The following is a 23319-nucleotide window of genomic DNA, read 5'->3' as shown; positions in this document are numbered from 1 at the left end:
AGAAATAAACCTAGTGTAAATTGTCAGCTTTACGCTAAGCTAAAATGCTGTTTCTAGCCATTTTACATGCACATGTTACCAAACACGATCATATTTTTTATCAAGAAAATTCACGTTAGATCATAATTTCTTTTTTTCTAGTAAGATCTTTGATATTAGGGCAAAAATCATATTCTTGATGATACTTTTTTTTATTGTTTTCCTGTAAAAATATCTAAAAACCCTTAAAACAAGATCAGTTAGATTTATCTTGTTTTAGAAACAACACTGCATAAGATATTTTGGTTTTTCAGAGAACGTATTTTTAACGTGTATGTTGTCTTACTGTACTTGAGTTTTTATAGTCAAAACAAGTGAAAAAATCTGCCAGTGCTGAAGAAGTAATCCAAAGTATTTAGATTACATTACTGACCTTGAGTAATCTAACGGAATACATTACAGATTACATTTTACAGCATGTATTCTGTAATCTGTAGTGGAATACATTTCAAAAGTAACCCTCCCAACCCTGTATGTATATATATAAACACATTTTTTAACCACTCCACAGATTTAATATTAGCAAACTATAGTTTTGGCAAGTCGTTTAGGACATCTACACTGTGCATGACATGAGTAATTTTTCCAACAATTATTTACAGACAGATTGTTTCACTTTTAATTGACTATATCACAATTCCAGTGTGTCAGAAGTTTACATACACTAAGTTAACTGTGCCTTTAAGCAGCTTGGAAAATTCCAGAAAATAATGTCAAGCCTTTAGGCAATTAGCCAATTAGCTTCTGATAGGAGGTGTACTGAATTGAAGGTGTAACAGTGGATGTATTTTAAGGTCTAACTTTGCCTGACATCATGGGAAAATCAAAAGAAATCAGCCAAGACCTCAGAAAAAATAATTGTGGACCTCCACAAGTCTGGTTCATTCTAGGGAGCATTTTCCAAACGCCTGAAGGTACCACGTTCATCTGTAACATGTAAACACCATGGGACCATGCAGCCATCATACCGCTCAGGAAGGAGACACATTCTGTCTCCTAAAGATGAACGTAGTTTGGTGCGAAAAGTGCAAATCAATCCCAGAACAACAGCAAAGGACCTTGCTGTTATACCATATCTTATCAGGCTTTCAAAATCATTCAAAGCTTTGTAAGTAATTAACAGAATTGTAAAATTATGTTTAAATTTCAAGGGTGAATAGAAGGTGTCATAATTATTTTTTAAATATTAGAATCCTCCTGATTGTTTTATGACCTTTAAACATTCAAATGTTTTGTAAGGAAAATGACTATTATTAATGATTATTATTATAAATGATTATTATTAGTCCAAATAATATTTTCAGCCAACAGAATGTTTAATTGTGCTAACAGAGTCCTCTCTAGAATACAAACATAATAATCATAATAATAATACAAACAGGAGAAACAGACTGCTGCAAACAAGGTAAAACAAGTTCCTCTTTTTAATCACATCAACACAAACAGTTCCTATCAGCCTTAAATACAGACTTGCAAAAATTGATTGTAATTTTTGAATATAAAAATGTCTTCTGGACACGTGTTGTAGAGCTGCATGACCTGATGGTCTTTGTGATGTGGTAGATGAAGTTAACCTGGTTATCAAACATGACACACAAGTTTCTGGATGACTTGAATGGTGCTATAGTTAATGAGCCGTACTGAATAATCTTTGATCGTGGTAAATGTGACTATGACTGTGATAGTTTAAACTTATAACATCTCAGATTATCATAATGCATTCTAGTGTTTATGTTTCAGTCTGAGTTTGGCTGTGAGGGGAAATGAGATGAGGAAATGTGTTTTTACAGACTCATCTTGTGACCACATCTGCAGAATTTCATCATGGGGAATCAGTATTTAGAGGTCTTCCTGTCTGTTCTTTGATCAGTATCACTTGAGCAGCCAATGAGATAAATAAATGTTAAGAAAATGGTTAAAATATTTGACAACTCACACTTTATTTCAGACACAGTAAAGAAATATTATATCAATGTTAGAATAGAAAATGTGTGATTTACATGTAAATGATTCAAATGAATGTGATTTTTGTTTAAAAGTACATAACCACCTATATGTATCTCATCTGACCCAATGATAACTCATGATGTGACATTTGACAAGTAATGTGATATTAACAGGATAAACAGGACGCTTTGGACAGCATCAGCTCAATCACAGCGATGGAGAATGATTACTTCTCAGTGATTTCTCAGATCTTCTACTATCTGACATTTCTGCTCGGAGTTCCAGGAAATGTCTTTGTTGTGTACATCGCTGGAATGAAGATGAAGAGGACCGTTAATACGATATGGTTCCTTAATCTAGAGATTGCAGACCTCCTGTGCTGCTTTTCCACACTGATCTATATAATACTGTACTTTAATGATCACTGGGAACATGGATCTGTCATGTGCAAGATTTTTCCATTGGTTATGCATGTCACCTTGTTTGCCAGTGTCTTCATCTTGAGTTTGATTAGTGTGGATCGGTTTACACAGGTGATCACACCAGTTTGGGCTAAAAATCATCGCAGTCTGTTGCTTGCATTAGTTTGATAACTAATTTCTTCAGTGTCTTTTCTGATTAATCAGTTTTCCTTCAGGATAATTTACCCATATACTATTTTTAAAATGTACACAAATTCTTTTGACATATTGTATATTTTTAAAAGTGAAACATCAGATATAAAATAAAACAAGCAGCTTATTCTAGCGCTTTTCAATAGTATAAAGTGTGTCTGGTCCACTCCTCTGCTTTTTCATTTGAATGAAATACATTTTTAATTCACATTTGCAGCCTGTAAAATACACTTGTCAAAAACATTTGAAACATGGAGAATATTGAGAAGGATTTTGGGCATTATTGTGACATTTAATAAAATAAAATTAAAAAGTCATAATCATATGGTAATGCTTCTGAGTTTTTTTATTAACAACAATATTAACGTTATATATTTTTATTAACTGAATTGTTAAAGTGTGCTTTCTTTTGTGCTGAACGGCTGCTGTTTAAAAGCTGCGTGCAACTATGATGAAATACTGATGCTTTTATTAGACGGTTGCAAAAAAATAAATAAAATGCAGCTGTTTTGCTTTCCTGCATTTATTTCAGTCATTTTATAAATTTGCTTTTAAATTAATTCTATTTTCTCTTTTTAATGTTGTTATGCAGCTATCATGTGAAAACTTGAAAGCACGCAGGGTGAATGATGTATAGAAAGACTTATACATACAAAATGTAACAAGAATAACATTTAAATTAGAATCCTGATTGTTTTATGATCATTCAACATTTTTATACAACGACATCATTTGCAATGCTTCATGGGATTGTAGTTTGTGCCCTCATGAAAGACGGTAAGTACACAGCCTTAAACCTTTGTCTTTATGTCCGATTTTCAAATACTCTTTTGCAGTGGTGGGCCGTGCGTTTCAAGTCTAGTCCTTCAGTGTGATTCATGCATTAAGAAAACACAGTTTCACAATGAATAAGACGCCCTATGCCTTTGGGCATCATACATTACGTCACAGCTAACTAATAATACCAACTGACATTTTAAAAACACGTCCACGCATGAAAGCCAGAACTTGAAATGACACTTAATGCTCAAGCGAGCCTAATTTTAACCGCAGCATAACTGTTTGTGAAATGACCTTCTCCCGAACAGACATTTAAAAATCATAATTTTTCATATGAATCTACCAAGGAGGTCTATAATATCTGGAAAAATCTATCTAATAATATAATAAATTTCGTTTCGTCAGGGTACACGGTTATGCTGAGTTCCATTCAAGTTGGATGTGGGATATTCCGACCATAAATGCATTCCATTCCCCGATATTCGGAACTGCAACGCTCCCATTAGCTTAGAAGGGGTTTGACTCTCATTAGAGATGTCTCCTAGCAACCCAAATGATAAACAATGCTGTAGTGCTAGCATTTGTGCTTCAGGTGTACGATTATCAAAAGAGATTATAATGTTTTATACAGCTGTTTCTGCTTTAATATCATGTAATGTGGAAAAGAACTCATTTATCGATATTATTTAATAAAGTGAATGTTTATCACTTACTTTGTATATCTCCCTGAGTGTCAACATGTTTGTGTGACATCATGCCCCTGAATCTCAGCGAAATTGGAGTTGAGAATTTCTGCATGAGCCTACAAGTTGTAATTCTGACTTCAAGATGCATCCATTGCACTTTTCCTCGTAGGAAGTTGTAAAATCCAACTTTCCGAGTTGAATGGACCGCAGCACTACTTTTCAAAACTTGATCCGACACTGAATGCTCAAGCAGCCTAATTTACACTTGGAAAACTCCTGATGATGATATAACAATGCAAAAAGCACTTACCAATTTACTTGAAGTGAAAATCAGTCCTCCTTTCCTGTTTAATTAATTAAGCAATCACACTGTCATGCAGAACATCTCGTTTTTTTAAATCCATAAGGATCTCTTTCTCAGTGGCGATAGCGGCAGTGATGACAGCCGACTCGTCAGCAAGATCTCGCGCTCTTCGCTCTTGAATTACGTACATCACTTAAAGCGTGATTGCGTCACTCAAGGCCAGCTTGAAGGCCTCGACCGGGACATATCCTAAAGATCACACCCACCAAGAACAAATCAATCAATCTGATTGGCTGGTGAATCTGACAATCTGACTTTAGTTGCTCATTCATTTGCACTGTTGAGGGATTCTGTAGAAATTCTGAAGGCCTAATGGGGTGTTGCTCAGATTTACATGCTGCTTCGGCTTCGGGCATGTGATTTGTGAAACAGCTGTCACACTTTGCTTGTAAGCATCAAGGAATACATTTTTCTCTATTTGTTTGTAGATTAATTAAGAGTGGAAAGTGATTAAAAATACATTGAGAATGAAAGGATGAAAAATATTTATATATTTGGCATGTTAGGCCAGCAGAAGGCTTTGCCGGCCCTGAGAATTCGCCACTGCTCTTTTGCCTCAAAACAAAGTTTGTGATTTTGTGATTCACCTCGGAGCTGGTTCGTTTGACTCATGGCTTACAACTCTTTTATGAAGGATTTTATTAAAAGTCTATGGAAGAAATGAAAGGGGAAAATATTTCCGTAAACCAGACAGCTGAAAAAGTGGGCGGGCACTGTTGCGCTCTATTCTCATTGTATGGGAAACTATAAAAGAACAGAAGTAAACTTTGCATTACCGTCCTGATGATATCACTCCACCGCATTATCATTTCACGTTCTCCGCGCCAGGATAAATATCACTCCACGGAATCAGCATAGTCATTTTCAGATGCTCGTCATGCGGCGAAACGCCAGTCAGTTTGTCATTCTCACTCACCGCTGTGACCATATACACTACTGTGACTCATCATACTGAAAAGACATCAAGTTCAGAAGTGTAGTGCCCAGAATGCATTATGTTGGCAAGTTCAAAGTAATGAGTCGCCCTTGATAACAAAATAAGATCGACATCTCCTCATTCAGCACCCGCAGCTCCACATGCAGCAAAGCCACGAAAAATCGGCTGAAAATCAGTTCCTATACAGTTGAGAAGTTAATAAGAGACTGTAGTTAAGAGTATGCTGTATCCAGTGAATATGGACAGAAATAAGTGAGTACTCTTTTGTTATATAGTCCAGATAAATAATGTGCAGCAGTACAAAGATGAAAGTCAGCTTTACACTAGTTTTATGCATTCTGTTAAAAGTTATTCACAAACGTATATACTGTCTAGGACCATTTACCATCATAACCAGAGTTTCTGCCAAATATCACAGCTACTGCATTTATTGTTATTAGGCCTGCTATAAACTTTTTAATTCATATGGTTTCAGCTTTAACCGTTAAACACAGACCATAGACCTAATTTCACCCCCTGTACCTCTTATAAATAGTGTAATGCAAAAATTGCAACAACAACATTTTTTATAATGGTTTAAATGCAACAAAAGTGTATAGGGTCATTAGAGACGCTGTCATTTAAAACAAATTGTTTCTGCACTTCCATAAATTTTATTTTCAATGATTATTTCTATACAAGTTTACTATCACAGGATATCTATTTCTTTGTTTATTACAAGAGAAATTAGTACCATATTCATACAAATAAATACTATATCATGTTGATTTTCTGTGCAACAATGGTGAATTATCTGTGTCCCATATGCGTGTACACATACATACTGTAATATACATGATATTTCTTTGACTTGATTTACATTTGACATTGCTATTTGATGAAGAAACAACATGGAAGTAAACTATAGCAAGTTTAACACATGAACAGTATGATATGACTATTGTCATTTGAGTGTACAATTGAAATTATGTAAGTTGTGCGTCTATTTAGACTCAATACGTGCCTGAGAAAATACTGAAGTGTAACTTATCTGGATTAGTCAATGTGAGCTCACTTTGAACATTTTTCAGAACAAATCTATTTCCCCCACAATGTGTTTTATTGGGGGCTTTTTTACCTCAAATACTGTCCTTTCACTTATTGGACAGTTTTTGAAAATGTTTGATTTAATCACCTTGAACAAAACTGAAAACAACAAATAAGTATTTTGTCTTAAAATAATTAGATAATTTCAGGGATTCTCATTAGCTACATAAATTTGCAACATTTTAAAAATTAAATATTAGATCGAAGTCTCTCAAAATCAACCTTTAGACATTGAATGCAATAATCTCATGGATTAGGAATATTTTGGCATGTATAGAGACAAACTGTTGTTTAGTTGCTATTTAGTGTTTTGGGAAAAAATCAAAGGCCGCAACCACGTCTTGAACATTAGGGTGGGGGGAACCAAACCATTTTGGAGGTGTTGAGGTCACAAATATTATGGTCCTCTGTCCTTTAAAATAGTAAAGGCGATAAAATTATAATTTTCTGAATAAACGTTTTTTAAATGCGACCATTTTTTTTTTTTAAGTTCACACAGTACAAGACTAACACTTTGTCTGCATTGCTAGCAATTTGCCAGTTTCAGTCATCTTTTGTTTCTTATTTGTGCTGTCTCAAATAAAAGACGAATAGAATTTGAGTTCCTTTTCATCATTGATGTATCTGTAAAATGACATTATTGTGTCAGCTGGTCAGTCTCAAGTTATGCCAAAAGTCCAAAGAGGGGAAAAAAATCATTATTAAAATACCATAAAACTAGTCCATACAACACGAAGCTGTTGCATGGCCCCAGAGAGCTTGGAATAAAGTACACAAGTCATATGGACTACTGTTATGACGTCTTTATACTGAACCTTTAATAGTGTTTTATAGTATTTGTTCTTTTTTAAGCTTTACAGCTCCTGCTCACTATAAACTGTTATTTTATGGACTAGAATATCTATTTTTATGTTCCAAGAAAAAGTAACATCATTCGGGTTTTGAACAACATATGGGTGAGTAAATGAGTGAATAAAAGTACATTTTCCATTTTTAGATGAACTACTCCTTTAACTGGTGGTTCATTTTTTGAGCACAGACCTGACAAGGACATACTCAAAATAAAATGGTCTATTTTAAAAGAAGGCTCTTAGGAGATGCTGTTCAAAATTCAGAATTAATTAAAGATGTAAATAAATTATTTAGAAAATCTTCAATTGATTTTAAATTATTACCTAATAATATCTGCATTAAGAATATATGACACTGTCCTTGCCTAAACCTAAAAGCACAATAGAAGTCATAGTTTTCATAGGAAAACTAAGGTTGCTGCTGGAAGAGTTGTTAGGGAGGCCAGCAGGGGGTGCTGTGGTCTGTGTAGTTCCTAATGCCCCAGTCTAGTGATGGGGACACTATACTGTAAAAAGGCACCGTCCTTCGGATTAGACTTTAAACCGAGGTCATGACTCTCTGTGGTCATTAAAAATCCCAGAGCACTTCTCGTAAAGAGTAGGGGTGTAACCCCGGTGTCCTGGCCAAATTCCCCCCATTGGCCCTTCTCAGTCATGGCCTCTTAATAATCCCCATCCATTAATTGGCTCTATAACTCTACTCTCTCCTCTCCACAAATAGCTGGTGTGTGGTGAGTGTACTGGCACACTATGGCTGCCGTTGCATCATCCAGGTGGATGCGGCACACTGGTGGTGGTTAAGGTGAGTCACCTGTTCACTGTGTAAAGTGCTTTGAGTGTAGTGTCCGAAAAAGCGCTATATAAATGTAACGTCCATTCATTCATGTCACAATTCTTACCATGTTCTAGTTTTAATCTGGGTGAAAATGCTCTACTTTGTATTTTATTATAGATAATTTTCTTAGATAATTTCAAGAGAATTTTCTAAAAAGCTCCTTCAAAAACCTGCCAGATTACCACATTTATTCAGTTCCTTTACAATATACACACATTCGCTATTAATCGCATAATTTTTTTCCATAGTTAATCGCAAATTTTGAAAGTTCTGAAAGTTGGCACTAGATATTCTTATTTTCTTGTCAAAATGCATTTATTTCCATCTTAGGAAAGAAAACAAAACGATATGTAATAGTATAATGCTTTATTAACATTTTCCAAACAAAGCCTTCCACAGTATAAAGATAGAAATGCTCTAAAATATCACCAATTCTAGTCACATTAAATGTTTCCCAAAGTCTAAGTGGAAGGTTGACTAATTGAAAGAACTAGTTTCCCCATACTTTGCACATTCATTGCAATGCACATTAAATCTCTTAAACTCTCATCCTTCTCAATATTAATCTGCCGGCAGACTGTGGCTATCTACTTTGTTACAGCAATCGTGAAGCTGCGTTCATGATTCGTGTCAGGGCGGCAATGCCAGCGTCAAACGGTGCTTTGAACTCATCATGAATTATGCTTTCAGACAAAAACGTCTCATTCTGTGTTTTGGTGATTAGTTAAGACTTGACTTGCTTCTGTGGTAATTAAAATGCACCTTACAAGTCCCACCTGGGCTTGTTTTGTATATCATACTGCGCTAAGAGCTCAATTCTCCATCATTTTATCACTGACAGGGAAGCACTGTCAGGGATTTGTTTATTTACTGAGATAACAACCAGCTCTATCATAGGAGAGTATTATGACAGTACCGCCCCCATAGAATGTCTATGGTACCGCCGCATTATGCTGTTTTATGCTAAGCTTGTAGGCTCATCGTGGTAGAAGGGCTCTAGTGCTGTGTCTGTTTGTGAAGTGCGCATCAGTGTAATGACACTGGGTGGACACATTACAAAGGTTCCGCCCTTCACACAAGTGTTTATGCTGTATTAATGGTAAATACGTTAATTGCGATTAAGAAAAATTAACACGTTAAACTTTTTTAATTAATTGCATGCATTAACATGTTATTTCTGACAGCTCTAGTAATCATACTTTCTTCAGAATAATTTTCTACACCAAATACATGTTAGCAATTTACACAAAAATGTTTTGCCATATTATTTCTTTTCAAAATTGTCCTATAATGCAATCTAAAATGTCTGATATGCAAAACAATAAAACAAACAGCTTATTCTTGCCAACACTTTTCAATTTGATAAAATTAAATAAAAATTAAATAATTTAAAGCCTATAAAATATACTATCAAAACATTTGCACTGAAACATGGGGACTATAGAGAATGAATATATGAGTAAAAAATCTTTACAGTGAAGCTCCTGGGTTATTTATTATATTTTTATACATTGTTTTATTTACATTTATTTATATCTGTTGAATCAGAATGAGCAGGTTGATGAAAGTGCATTGTTGTGTGCTGAAAAGGGCCATCATACAAAACAGGTGCCATTTTTGTAAATAATGATGGCAACTTTTACTGTGTCTAATTTATGGATCCTTCCCCTAAAGGCCAGTAGAGATTGCTAGGATGTGTGTCTTTTATTTTGAAGTTGATTTGTCTATTCTTGTCTTGTCTTAGTTCATCATCCCTTCCTGATAGTTTACAGGTGTTTCTAGTTTGTTTCATTAGTTCTGTGTGTGTGTGTGTGTGTGTATATATATATATATATATATAGCCGAAGTGTTCTCCCTTTCTCTTGTTTTGCATTTGTTTGTTTCTGGTGTTTGATGTTTCTGATGTTTGACGAGTTCTAGTTTGTTTTGTGCTGTTCTTGTTGGTTTTGATCTTTATGTTTTTAGTTATCTTGATTGTAAATAACATTCTGTGCTTGGGTTCTGAACTTCTACTTGACAGACCCTAAACACTCTACAGAATGCAAGACCCCTCATTGAACCCAGCTGAACCAATTGGGCAACTTTGTCAGGGATCCATGCCTTTGCTGGATTACAGCCTTCAGTACTGGAAATTGGCTTCTCAACTGAACTGGGTAAGAGAGCTCTCAGTACAGGGTTTTGGCAAGGGCTCAACAGGACCATAAGAGATATGGTACCCTTGGACTGCGATTCCCTGTCACTGAGAGATTTTCTTACAAACATGGTGCAAGCTGACCAGCAACTATCTGGTGCTGAGATTTTGACACCCCCAACCCACTTTCTGAGCCCTCTGCATCTCCAGATGCCTTTGCCTCTGAGCCCTCTGCATCTCCAGATGCCTTTGCCTCTGAGCCCTCTGCGTCTCCAGATGCCTTTGCCTCTGAGCCCTCTGCGTCTCCAGATGCCTTTGCCTCTGAGCCCTCTGCGTCTCCAGATGCCTTTGCCTCTGAGCCCTCTGCTTCTCCAGCTGCCTTTGCCTCTGAGCCCTCTGCATCTCCAGCTGCTCTGACGTCTTCGCCCCCTGCATCTCCAGCTACTCTGACGTCTTCGCCCCCTGCATCTCCAGGTGCTCTGACCTCTGAGTCCCCAGCTGCTCTGACCTCTTTGCCCCCTGCATCTCCAGCTGCTCTGACGTCTTTGCCCCCTGCATCTCCAGCTGCTCTGACGTCTTCGCCCCCTGCATCTCCAGCTGCTCTGACATCTGAGCCCCCTACATTTCCAGCTGCCTTGACCCCTGAGCCCTCTATGTCTCCAGCTGCCTTGACCACTGAGTCCCCTGTTGCCTTGACCACTGAGTCCCCTGTTGCCTTGACCACTGAGTCCCCTGTTGCCTTGGCCTCTGAGTCCCCTGTTGCCTTGGTCTCTGAGTCCCCATCTGCCCTGACCTCTGAGTCACCTAATGGGCCTCTCATGGCCATCAGCCAGGTTCCCAGTTGTCACCTGCTGCCTCAATCGTCCGCTCCTGATCCCTCATGGTCTCCAGCGTCCGCTCCTGATCCCTCATGGTCTCCAGCATCCGCTCCTGATCCCCATGGTCTCCAGTGTCCGCTCCTGATACCCCTTGGTCTCCAGTGTCCACTCCTGATCCCCCATGGTCTCAAGCATCTGCTCCTGATTCCCCATGGCCTCCAGCATCCGCTCCTGATCCCCCGTGGTCTCCTGTTGCCTCGCCAGGTTCTCTCTGGTCTACTGGCTGTCTGCCGGATCCCTGGTAGTCACCTGCTGCCTCCGCTCTGGCCGTCCGCCTGGTCCCCCCTGGCCACAAGCCTGGGAAACATTCTTCTAGACAATCACTGGCCATTTGGATCTTTCATGTGCAAGATTCTTTCATTGGTTATGCATGTGAATATGTTTGCCAGTGTCTTCACTTTGAGCTTGATTAGTCTGGATTGATTTACCCAGGTGATCACAACAGTTTGGTCTAAAAATCATTGCAGCCTGCTGCATGCACCACTGTCCTGTGTAGCAGCCTGGGTCCTGGCTACAGCTCTTAGCATGCCTTTTATGTTATTAAGAGAAATTAAAACAGAATATAAAAAAATGTACTGCCTATCTTTTCGTAGTGACATGGAATGTTAACTATCATCAGGTTTGTGTTTGTTTTTTTGATACCTCATAAGCATCACGACATGTTACAGATTAATCGCACAAAAGTTAGGCAGGAGTCATTTTCACTCTGGCCACCTGCATAGTCCACCCTGGTCCCCTGGCCATCCACCTGGTTCACCCCTGGTCCCCTGGCCATCCGCCTGGTCCACCCTGGTGTCCTGGCCATCCGCCTGGTCCACCCTGGTGTCCTGGCCGTCCGCCTGGTCTGACCTGTTCCCTTAGCCATTCGCCTGGTCTGCCCTGGTCCCCTGGTCATCCACCCTGGTCTCTCGATCGTCCGCTGGGTCTCCCGTGGCCTACCTCAGTGTGTGTGTGTGTGGGGCATCAGTATCCGCCCATTTAAGGGGGGCTATGCAATGTATGGGTCCTTCCCCTAATGGCCCGTAGAGCTCCCTAGGAGGTGTGTCTTTTATTTTGAAGTTGATTTCTCTGTTCTTGTCTTAGTTCATCATCTCCTCCTGATTGTTTCCAAGTGTTTCTAGTGTGTTTCATTACTATTTCATATTTTTAGATTTTAGTTGACAAAGTATTATTAAAAAGACTTAAAGTTCTGTCAATGCTTGTATTATTCTCATTTGTAAGTCGCTTTGGATGACTGCATAATTATAATTCTTGATAATTTATTGTATATTACTCACACAGAAAATGTATATTCAACATAATAGTGTTAATGTGAAAATATTCTCGCTACAGCTGTGATAGTGTAAACATAAAAGTCTCAGATTGTCATTATACATTTTAGCATTAATGTTTTAGTCCAAGACTGTGAGAGGAACAATTATGCAAGTTACTGGAACACATGATTAAGTGAATGTATGGTCGTACTCCTGGTTATACAGACTGCAAATAACATTGACTTCTCAGAAAAGAGTTGAAGTCATTACTGTTATTTACTGTCATTTGCATTTGGACATTTGCAAAATCATCACTTGAGCAGCTGACATGGTAAGTAAATAAAGTAAATGACTATATTTGATACCCTCTTATTTGATATCTTAATTTTTGTCTCAGTTAAAAAATCTGTGTAAAAAATTAAATCAAGGTATGCATGGAAAATGCAATATTTATATGTAAATGACTGCATATTTTGTTTAAAAGTGCATACTTAACCACACATACACCAGGTATGAGTAAAAGAGGTTAATGCATATGGTTACTGTAACAGATAATTTTGTGATTTTTAACGCTTTGTTTTACTTGAAAGTTACATTTATTTGGTTGCACATTTGCAATCAAAGTTAAAACATCTACAAATGCACTGATGTGGTATGTTTACAGTGGTGTCAGCAATAAAAAAAAAAAATTCTGACAACACTTTAAATATGATTCATGTTATGACATTGACAATATGATTCATATTAACAGGATAAACAGGACACTTTGGACAGCATCAGCTCAATCAAAATGAACCCAACATTTACATACGATGACTTTAACTATACAAGTGACAATTATTTATACTGTGATAATGATTTATTCTTGGATGTAAGCAAAGATATGATAACTTCTATGAGAGTGATTTCTCAGATCTTCTACTATCTGACATTTCTCCTCAGAGTTCCAGGAAATGCCTTTGTTGTGTACATCGCTGGAATGAAGATGAAGAGGACCGTTAATACAACAGGGTTCCTAAATCTAGTGATTGCAGACCTCCTGTGCTGCTTAACTATACTGTTTATGGTGGCAAACATTCTTCTAGACAATCAATAGCCATTTAAATCTGTCATGTGCAAGAATCTTCCATTGGTTATACATGTCAACATGTTTGCCAGTGTCTTCATCTTGAGTTTGATTAGTCTGGATCCAGGTGATCACTCTAGTTTGGGCTAAAAATCATCGCAGCCTGTTGCTTGCACGACTGTCCTGTGTAGCGGCCTGGGTCCTGGCCATGCTTGCCCGGGCGGCTGCGAGTGTCAGACTGGAGTGGAACCCTCCACTCCCCCCTGAACCCTTGTGGCTCGACGATTTGTTCCTGGGCCCAGAGCACCGCTCATGGCCGTGCCCCGCCCCAGATCCTTTCTTCCGGGAGGTGCATAACGAGCTCACGAGATCGTGGTGGGCAACTTTTACTGCCTGGACCCAATTTTTGGGCTCCTCCGCTCTCACTACCCTCGACAGCGGGGCTGCCAGGGGGTACTCGACAAATCCCCAGGTGGATCAGGCAGTTGCGGTGCACCTGTGCCCGCAGAGTGCCGCCACCTGGCGGAACCATCTGCGACTCCCGTCCAGGGCCTGTAGGCTTACGTTGTCACTGGCGGCTAAGGCCTATGGTGCCGCTGGACAGGCCGCCTCCGCCCTGCACACCATGGCTCTCCTGCAAGTGCACCAAGCCAAGATGTTGAAAGAACTGCATGAGGGTAGTCCTGACCCGGGATTGATTCAGGAGTTGCGCTCGGCAACCGACGAAGGTCACGGCGCAGTCTCTCGGGCAGGCGATGTCCACCCTGGTGGTCCAGGAGCGCCACCTATGGCTCAACTGGTCGAGACGAGGGAGGCTGACAAGGTACAATTCCTTGACGCCCCCATCTTCCAGGTTGGCCTATTCGGTGACACTATTGAGGACTTTGCCCAGCATTTCTCGATGGTTAAGAAGAAGACGGAGACCATACAACACATCCTGCCCCGGTGTGTGTTGTCAGGTACGAGCAGGTAAGTTCCGGGACAGCTGGCCAGGTGTACCACTTGCGCATAGTGCCTTTCCCCTCCCCGAGGTGAAGATGTGCGCTTTTTACCCCCAGTCGATCTCACGAAGTCGTGGACCCTGGATGTCCTTCCTCCTTAGCCCTGTGGCAGGCGAGTTTATGGAGAAACTCACTGCCTGCCCAGTACGTGTGCTAACTAGGCCCTGTGCTGGGGTAGGTGCTCCACATGCGCTGGTTGCCCGTGGTAACCCCGTGTGATGTATATCCCGCAAAACGGTTTCCCCCATTGGTAAACCCGTGTCTTCCTTGGGCAGAGGCCCCTCTGCCCCCAGTCACTGTGTTTGTAGAGCTCCTCCTCCCCCGGGGTAGGACCTACCATGGGACTTCTTCACATGAGACACTGCCGACAAGACTCGGTAAGACCGTGTGACATATTTCCACACAATTCCCTTCGGGCAGGGTGTGATCTCTATGGTGTCCTCCCCTTGGGAGGGACACCCCCCAACACGGACCCTATATGGCCCCCAGCTGAGCGATTTTGTTCCTGTTGGGGAGAAAAAAGGAAAAGAGGCCACGGCTGGGCCAGCCGGTCCCTATTTTTGGCAGTCGACTTGTCCCCGAGGTGCAGGGGACTGTACGACGCTTGTAAGAGCGTTGGGGAAGGTTACGTGATGGCTGGGTGCGCTGGCTACGAGACACACAAGAGTCTGCCCGTCTTGCACCGCCAGTCCATGTAACACAGTTTAGCTAGTTGTGGCGTTTTGTATAGGGACCCCTAGTGTCACTACATAGACACAACATAGAGTGAGTGACAGATAGGGAATGTCCTGGTTACTTTTGTAACCTCCGTTCCTGATGGAGGGAACGAGACATTGTATCCCTCCTGCCACAACACTGAACTACCTGCTGAAATGGCCGGGACCTTGTCTCGGCTCCTCAGCACAAAACCTGAATGAGTGGTTGCAAGCCAGCTCCTTTTATACCTGTATGTCCGGGGGAGTGGCATGCAAATTCCACTCGCCAATTCCCATTGGCCTTTTCTCAAAGATCAGAGGTGTTTGGGGCTCCCAAGGGCGACCCCTAGAGTCCCTACATCGACACAACATCTCGTTCCCTCCATCAGGGAGCGGAGGTTACGAAAGTAACCAGGACATTTTCTATAACATAGCCTATTGAGAATATTCTATATTATATTATATTCTACTTCTGTGAACACCTCACAATAAACACAAAACCACTTACACAAACATGTTATCCCAAACAGAAATCAGATATATGGCCATACATGTATATTTCTACAATTACTGATCATTTATTTGGGCATATTGGCTATATAAAATAACACTGTGTTTTGAGAAATTATGTTTTACATACAGTACTGTGCAAAAGTCTTAGGCACATGTTTCACAAAAGCATTTGTCTTAAGATGGTTATTTTTATAGCTTTAGTGCTTTAGTGTGTCAATAGGAAATATAAATGTTAAACTCCCAAACAATAATTTTGCAAATACAAAAGATTAGAATAGAAGAACAGTGAGCCTTGCAACAGATGTCATGGCCCCCACAGAGCCCCCCACTAAATATCGTGTCAGTCTGAGTTTACATAAAGAGAAAGAAGCAATTGAGACAGCTTAAATAGATAGAAGAACTGTGGTGAATTCTCCAAGAAGCTTGGAACATCCTATCTGCCAACAACCAAGAAAAACTGTGTCCGGGTGTACCTAGGAGAACTGGTGCTGTTTTAAAGGCAAAGGTGGTCACACCGAATATTGATTTAGCTTTTTTTTTTTTTTTATGTTTACTGGACTTTGTATGACATTAAGTGAAAAATGAAAACTATTTATGTCATTATTTTTGAAGACATCCTCACTATGCAACATTTTTCACAAGTGCTTAAAACTTTGCACAGTACTGTATATGAAAGTGTAATATTGTATAATATGTAAATTAATGAATTTTACACTTAGCACTTTTCTGACACTACACAAAGTACTGCAGATATGTTGCAAATACTGTATGTACAGTACATATAACTTTTTATATAAGCGAAAACCATTAACATGCATATTGTGTTTGACATATATAGCCATATGTGAAATTTCTCCTTGGAAAATGTTGTAAAGATATTTATGCAAAAACTAAGCCAATTCTGTGTTTCAAACGTCATAAATAATGCCTTAGGAGGGCACTTCGATGGGAGAACAATTGTGACAGTCACGCTGGAAGATCATTTCAAACTGAATTCCAATAAAATAAAACTTTGAGCACCACAACTTCAAGCTTCTCAAAGCTCTCAGAGTGGATGATGAAGTATTTGAAAGCAATAGGTCATGGGGTGATAAGTCTGAATAGAACACACCTCAGCTGTGGTGAAATCAGTGATGTCGACACCACAAACTAACAAGGAACTATGTTTATAACCACAGGTGGAGAACTGTAGTTCCAACCACACAACTTTGTGACACAGTTTGTGAATGTTCGTTGGACTATGTTGGTAACGATGGAACTTGCGACCATAGCTGTCTAACGATAGTTTTGGGAAACGCACCCCTGAATGATAATGTTGTGTTGAATTCTTTGATCGTAGTAAATGTGACTATGACTGTGATAGTTTAAACTTATAACATCTCAGAGTATCATAATGCATTCTAGTGTTTATGTTTCAGTCTGAGTTTGGCTGTGAGAGGAAATAAGATTTATAAATAAATAAATTTATTTCTACAGACTCATCTTGTGACCACTTCATTAGAATGTTTTCATGGGGAATCAGTATTTAGAGGTCTTCCTGTCAGTTCTTGGATCAGTATCACTTGAGCAGTCAACAAGGTAAGTAAATGGTAACGTAAATGTCCGAGATATTTGACATCTTCATAAATTATATTTGATTATCTGACTCAGTAAAGAAATTTAAGTACAAATTCTGTGAATGTATGAATGGAAAATGCAAGATGTATATATACATGATTATGTTGTTTAAAGGTAGGATACATAAATATGACTCATGATGTGACATTTGACAAGTAATGTGATATTAAAAGGATAAACAGGACGCTTTGGACGGCATCAGCTCGATCACAGCGATGGAGAATGATTACTTCTCAGTGATTTCTCAGATCTTCTACTATCTGACATTTCTGCTCGGAGTTCCAGGAAATGTCTTTGTTGTGTACATCGCTGGAATGAAGATGAAGAGGACCGTTAATACGATATGGTTCCTTAATCTAGAGATTGCAGACCTCCTGTGCTGCTTTTCCACACTGATCTATATAATACTGTACTTTAATGATCACTGGGAACATGGATCTGTCATATGCAAGATTCTCCCATTGGTTATACATGTCAACATGTTTGCCAGTGTCTTCATCTTGAGTTTGATTAGTCTGGATCGGTTTACACAGGTGATCACACCAGTTTGGGCTAAAAATCATCGCAGTCTGTTGCTTGCACGACTGTCCTGTGTAGCGGCCTGGGTCCTGGCTATAGCTCTTAATGTGCCCTTTGTGATATTAAGAAGAACATTTATACATAATAACAACACATACTGCCTAGTTGTTGGTCATGATGACTTTGAAATATTTGGCATGTTATGTTGCAAATCATATTTTCACCCAAAATAATGTTTCCTGCTAATGTGATAATTCTCTAAAATATACAGATGAAAATGATTCAGGTGGGAAATATAGAGAAAAAAATCGACGTGGCCAGGTAGCTGCAAATCTGAATTTACAGTCCTAATATACAGTATGTCATATGCTCTTGTGAATAATAGATTCAAGATCCACGAATCAATGTCAAGTCGACTCTGGACATCTTCTGCTGTACTCTAGACAATGAAAAATTGCACACGGGTTTCAAGTTTAGATCAAAAATATATCCTTCAGGTAACAATTGCATGTAACTATGGTGCAAAATATACTGTGTAGCAACATTTGCAGTGTAACGTGGAGAATATAGAGAAGGAATTTGTCTAAAAATGAATGAGGAAAAAAAATAATTATAGTGAAGCTCCTTTTTAAAAAAAATTTTTTTATTATTATATTTTATTTGATAAAGAATTGTATATGTAATCAATGTCAATTCGACTCTGGACATCTTCTGCTCTACTCTAGTTAGGGTATATCTATTATACAATGAAAAATTGCACACGGGTAGAAAATATTATAGACAGTTCACTTATCCTAACTTGATAAACCATACACACTTATTTCTGCATATATTCAGTGTTTATAAACTTACATCAGTTCTTAACCATCTTTCTGACTGACTTTAAACCGATAGAGAGAGTGAGAGAGAGAGAGAGCAACTTAAAGCAGATCAAAGGCCTTTTTTGAGTTTGTTACATTTGGTTTTTGACAGTTGAAATTTTAATTCATGAGCATTCTGTTGGTCTTTTTGAACATTCCTTCAATATGAGCCTATTAAATTTTTACCATTTTTGATCATCTGCTGTGCGAAAACCGTAAGTGTGATCAGTTAGAAAAGATATTACAGTCTGTTTGGCTTTATTTATGGAAGAGAGGAAATGAAAAAGGCCATCCAAAGTTACACACTGAAAGACAGCTGCATAAACATGGAGAGAACACTTGGCAATGTGGATGTTGAGGACCTTTTGCGTGAGTTGTCAGCTGCAGTCAGTGCCGTGCCTGCAAAAGAAACCACTGGCCTGCATATTCTTAACTACATTTACAGCAACAACTTAGTTGAACTGTATCCCAACCTCAGCATTGCTCTGCGACTTATGGTGACAGTTCCTGTGACTGTAGCGACAAGAGAGAGAAGTTTCTCTTGACTAAAGCTCATCAAAACGCATCTGAGGTTAACCATGCTCCAGAAGCATCTGTCAGCTCTTGCTCAGATTTCAACTGAGTATAAAGTAACGAGATCACTAGACAAAGATAAACTTATTAGAGCATTCTCAGCACTCAAGCATAGGAGGGTGAAGTTCTAGACAGGACTACCTCAGATTGAATCAGCGGTAAGTCTTTTAACACATTTTTAGCAGAAATAAAGTTGGAAATAAGAATAGTATTAATAAAATAAACTACTTATTTCACTCAATTTGTACAGGCGGCGACCCACTTATTCTTTTTCCCTGCAATCGTAATTTCTCTCTTCCTCTTGGCTTGCTTCCCCTCTGTCTCTCCCTCTTCTTTTTGCTCTCCAGGCCTGTAGTGAGCTGTCCATGGTGCTGAAAGAGCACGAAATGCAATTCATTGTAAACCAGCAGTAGATTCAGACACTTTTAATTCCCAAGAAAAATATGTTATTGCTGTTGTTGTTAATTTAATATGAGGGAATTGTTTAAGCTGTTTTTATGTCAGCTGATATATAACACATAGTGCTATTCAGCAAACAGTAGCTGCCAAAGTGCGAGGCTTCTCTTTATTCCAAAGCAAAAATAACAGCATTGTTTCAGTTTTTAATTAAGGGAATTTTTTGGATTATTTCTGTACTGAGCTGTTGATGCTGAAAGTGCACATAATTTAAGGTGAAGTCAGAAAATATACAATATTGATGAAAACAAACTTGAATCTTTGCTTTTTCTCTCTATTATTATTTTTTTTATGGGGGGTAGGGCCCCACATTAGCTCTTGAAACGGGCCCCCAGATGCTTAAGGCCACCACTGCCGACAATACCACAACGTCCGGCCTCAAGGAGGTAATGGCGACCTCAGAAGGAAATATCAGCTGCTGGCCAAGGTCGACCACCCTAATCCAATCACTTCCAAGTACCAGGATTGATCTGGCTTCCCTCCGTGCAGTATCTTGTGCAGCGCCTCCATTCTTATAATCAATGAATTGCCTCTGAGGAGCATGATGGCATTTGTTTGCCTTTACTCTACACACCTTTAGGATCTCCACTAGCTTGCACAGGACATGATCATGCCACCATCTGTACCATCTTTGTGCCAAGGCAGTCTTGCACCCCACCAACATGTGCTGCAGGTATGCTCTTGGGGCCTCACAAAGGGGACAACTCTCCTCTTTGCCATACTACAGCACAAATTTCCAGGGCTTGGAGGGGTGTCATATGTGGAGTTTATTGGAAAACTTTGCCTGGCCTGGGGTACCTTCCACAGGTAAGCTAATTCTAAAATTATCAGATGTACCCATACTGTCCAGCGCCCTTGCTGCTGCTGGCTGACTGTTCTAATCATATACCCTTTCTCTTCCATCCTATGTAATTCTGTCACTATCATTGCTTTTCTATGATGTCTGGAGGCTGCTGACCACAGTTTGGGAGTCATCCCCCATCGAAGGCCTGCTCTTCCTGACTGAGTTCTTCCAACTATCTCTTAAAGCTTCTGTCTTGAAACCACCCTTTTTACAAGCTTCTCTGCTTTCCAAGCGTGACCTGTTCAGACTTGGGCTTAACCAGCCCTCACAGAGTGGTCTGTTGATTCCTTTAGCTATAAGACCAGCCTGGTCTTCTCCTGCTTGTAGCCCAGGATTATGGTGGCAGTTGTAAGGCATTTCTTCCAAACAATGCTACATCTGAAAGACAACACAGCAAGCCCAGCTACTTCCTGATGTAACTGTTGGCCTTGGTGTCCACCTTGCCACTGCTGCTGCATTGATCTGAGTACAATGTAAACTGGTAACACCAAACCTTGAATTTGCCTTGAACGATGGTCTATCTTATCGAGGCCCTCTGTTTATGCTGTATATTCTATCCCTAAACTTCGAATACACTGCTCTGCCAGTTACAGGATTCTTTCCCCATCCACCTCAAACGATCTCTGGTCATTTCTAATTCATTTACAAATAGAATGGCTATGTAGTTTTGTTTGCTTAATCTTCATCCTGGCCCATGCCAAAACCTCTTTCAGCCTTTTCAGGATTCTGTTTGTACATGCAGCAGTCTGGAGGATGCTTGTGACATCATCCATATAGCTGCACAGTGCTGGCAATCTAACCCCAGACTGTGCACAGATTCCTCGGACCATTTATCCAGCACCAATTTAGATGATCTCAAATGCAATTGTGAAAAGGATGGGAGAGATTGAACATCCCATCACAATCACATCGACATCATATATTTACACTTGCTCTCGTCTTCTAATGACTTGAAAGACCTGACAACAATTCTAGTAAGGGAACATAACAAGCAACGATGCTCCCTGTTTTTTATGGTGCATCCTGGGAATTCTTAGGAAGCAAATGTTTCAGTGCACTGGAAAGTTTATGTGATTGAGACAGCCTTAAAAATGGTGTCGTAGAAAGTACTCATAATATGAAGCTTTAAAAGTAGATATATTTATATAGCTCTGCTTGATTTTAAATTGTCATTTGGGCCAGCCCAAAAATGGGTCATTCCATTGACACATTGCCTGAGTAAATGCAGTAAATGCAGTACATTTATTGCTCATTCAAGGACACGCATGCATTCTGTGCATAGATAGAATGCAGAAAGCATGTGGTAGTTAAACTTGAAAAATCTCATAGGATCATAATGTATTCTAGCATTTATGTTTGAGTCTGAGTTTGGATGTGAGAGGAGATTTGGCAGTGAGATTATGAGAAATGTGTTAATGCAGACAGCAAATTGCACTGACTTTGCAGAATTTAACTCATCTTGTGCAACAGTACATAGAGGATTTCCTGTCATTTGCTAGATTCTGTATCAGAATCACTTGAGCCACCAACGAGGGAAGAATTTGTGTGGTAAATGGCTGTAATATTTGATATCTTACACTTAATTATTTGACTTAGTAAAGTAAAATTCATGAATGTATGAATGATAAATGCGACATTTACATGTAAATGATTACAATAAGTATACTTATTTTGTTTGAAAGTACATAACCACCTGTACACCTTGTGGAAGTAAAAGAGTGAGTTATGATAACTTACCACTTGTAATTATTTAGTTGCACATTTGTAAACAATTAAAATTAGCCAATAATAGCAATGTATTGATCTAACATTGTAAAGATGGCGTTTGCATTAAAAAGAGTGCATTGTCTGACCGAGCATATGACTCAAATGACGTTGACTATATGTGATATTAACAGGATAAACAGGACACTTTGGACAGCACAGTCACAGCAAAATGAACCTGATATTTAGAGAGTATAATCACAATGACATTAATTTTACAATCCAAAAGGATTACTTCTATAATTACTTGGAATATGACAAAGAAGATGTGGCTTCACAGGTGGAGAATGCCTTGACAGTGTTTCTCAGATCAATTTCTACCTGACGCTTCTCCTCTGAGTTCCTGGAAATGTCTTTGTTGTGTACAACGCTGGAACGTAGATGAAGAGGACCGTTAATACAACAGACTTCCTCAATCTAGCGATTACAGACCTCCTGTGATGGTTTTCTACACTGTACCAGTTGGCAAAGAGATTATTTTGGCCATCACTGGCCATTTGGATTTAGATTCTTCCCTTTATAATGAATGTCAACATGTTTGCCAGTGTCTTCATCCTGAGTTTGATTAGTCTGGATCGGTTTACACAGGTGATCACTCCAGTTTGGGAGAAAAATAATCGCAGCCTGTTGCTTGCACGACTGTCCTGTGTAGCGGCCTGGGTCCTGGCTATAGCTCTTAATGTGCCCTTTGTGATATTAAGATAATCTGTTACAGAATATAACAACACATACTGCCTAGCTTTTCGGTATGATGACTTTGAAACATTTGGCATGTTACGTGTTATTAGGTTTGTGTTTGTTTGTTTTGATACCTCTAATATGCATCACGACATGTGATAGATTAATCTTTGGACGAGCGTTTCGCATCATGTCAGCTGTTATTGTGGCCTTTTTTCTATGTTGGCTGTCGGTCCACAGGTTTGGGGAGTAACGGGATTACGTATTTAAAATACAAAATATTAGTAACTGCATTCCACCACAGTTACAATTAAATAGTTGGTAATCAGAAT

The 23319-nt window shown here is 39.3% G+C and overlaps 2 pseudogenes; both read left to right on the top strand.

The window, feature by feature from the left end:
• The first annotated feature begins 2201 nt into the window (after positions 1-2201).
• Positions 2202-13403, top strand: LOC127433591 (C3a anaphylatoxin chemotactic receptor-like; annotated as a pseudogene).
• Positions 13404-17473: 4070 nt separating this feature from the next.
• LOC127433590 (C3a anaphylatoxin chemotactic receptor-like) lies at positions 17474-23240 on the top strand (annotated as a pseudogene).
• The last annotated feature ends 79 nt before the right edge of the window (positions 23241-23319 follow it).

The sequence above is a fragment of the Myxocyprinus asiaticus genome, chromosome 43 (assembly GCF_019703515.2).
Source record: "Myxocyprinus asiaticus isolate MX2 ecotype Aquarium Trade chromosome 43, UBuf_Myxa_2, whole genome shotgun sequence".
Lineage (NCBI taxonomy): Eukaryota > Metazoa > Chordata > Actinopteri > Cypriniformes > Catostomidae > Myxocyprinus > Myxocyprinus asiaticus.
This window is presented reverse-complemented; position numbering and strand designations above follow the sequence as displayed.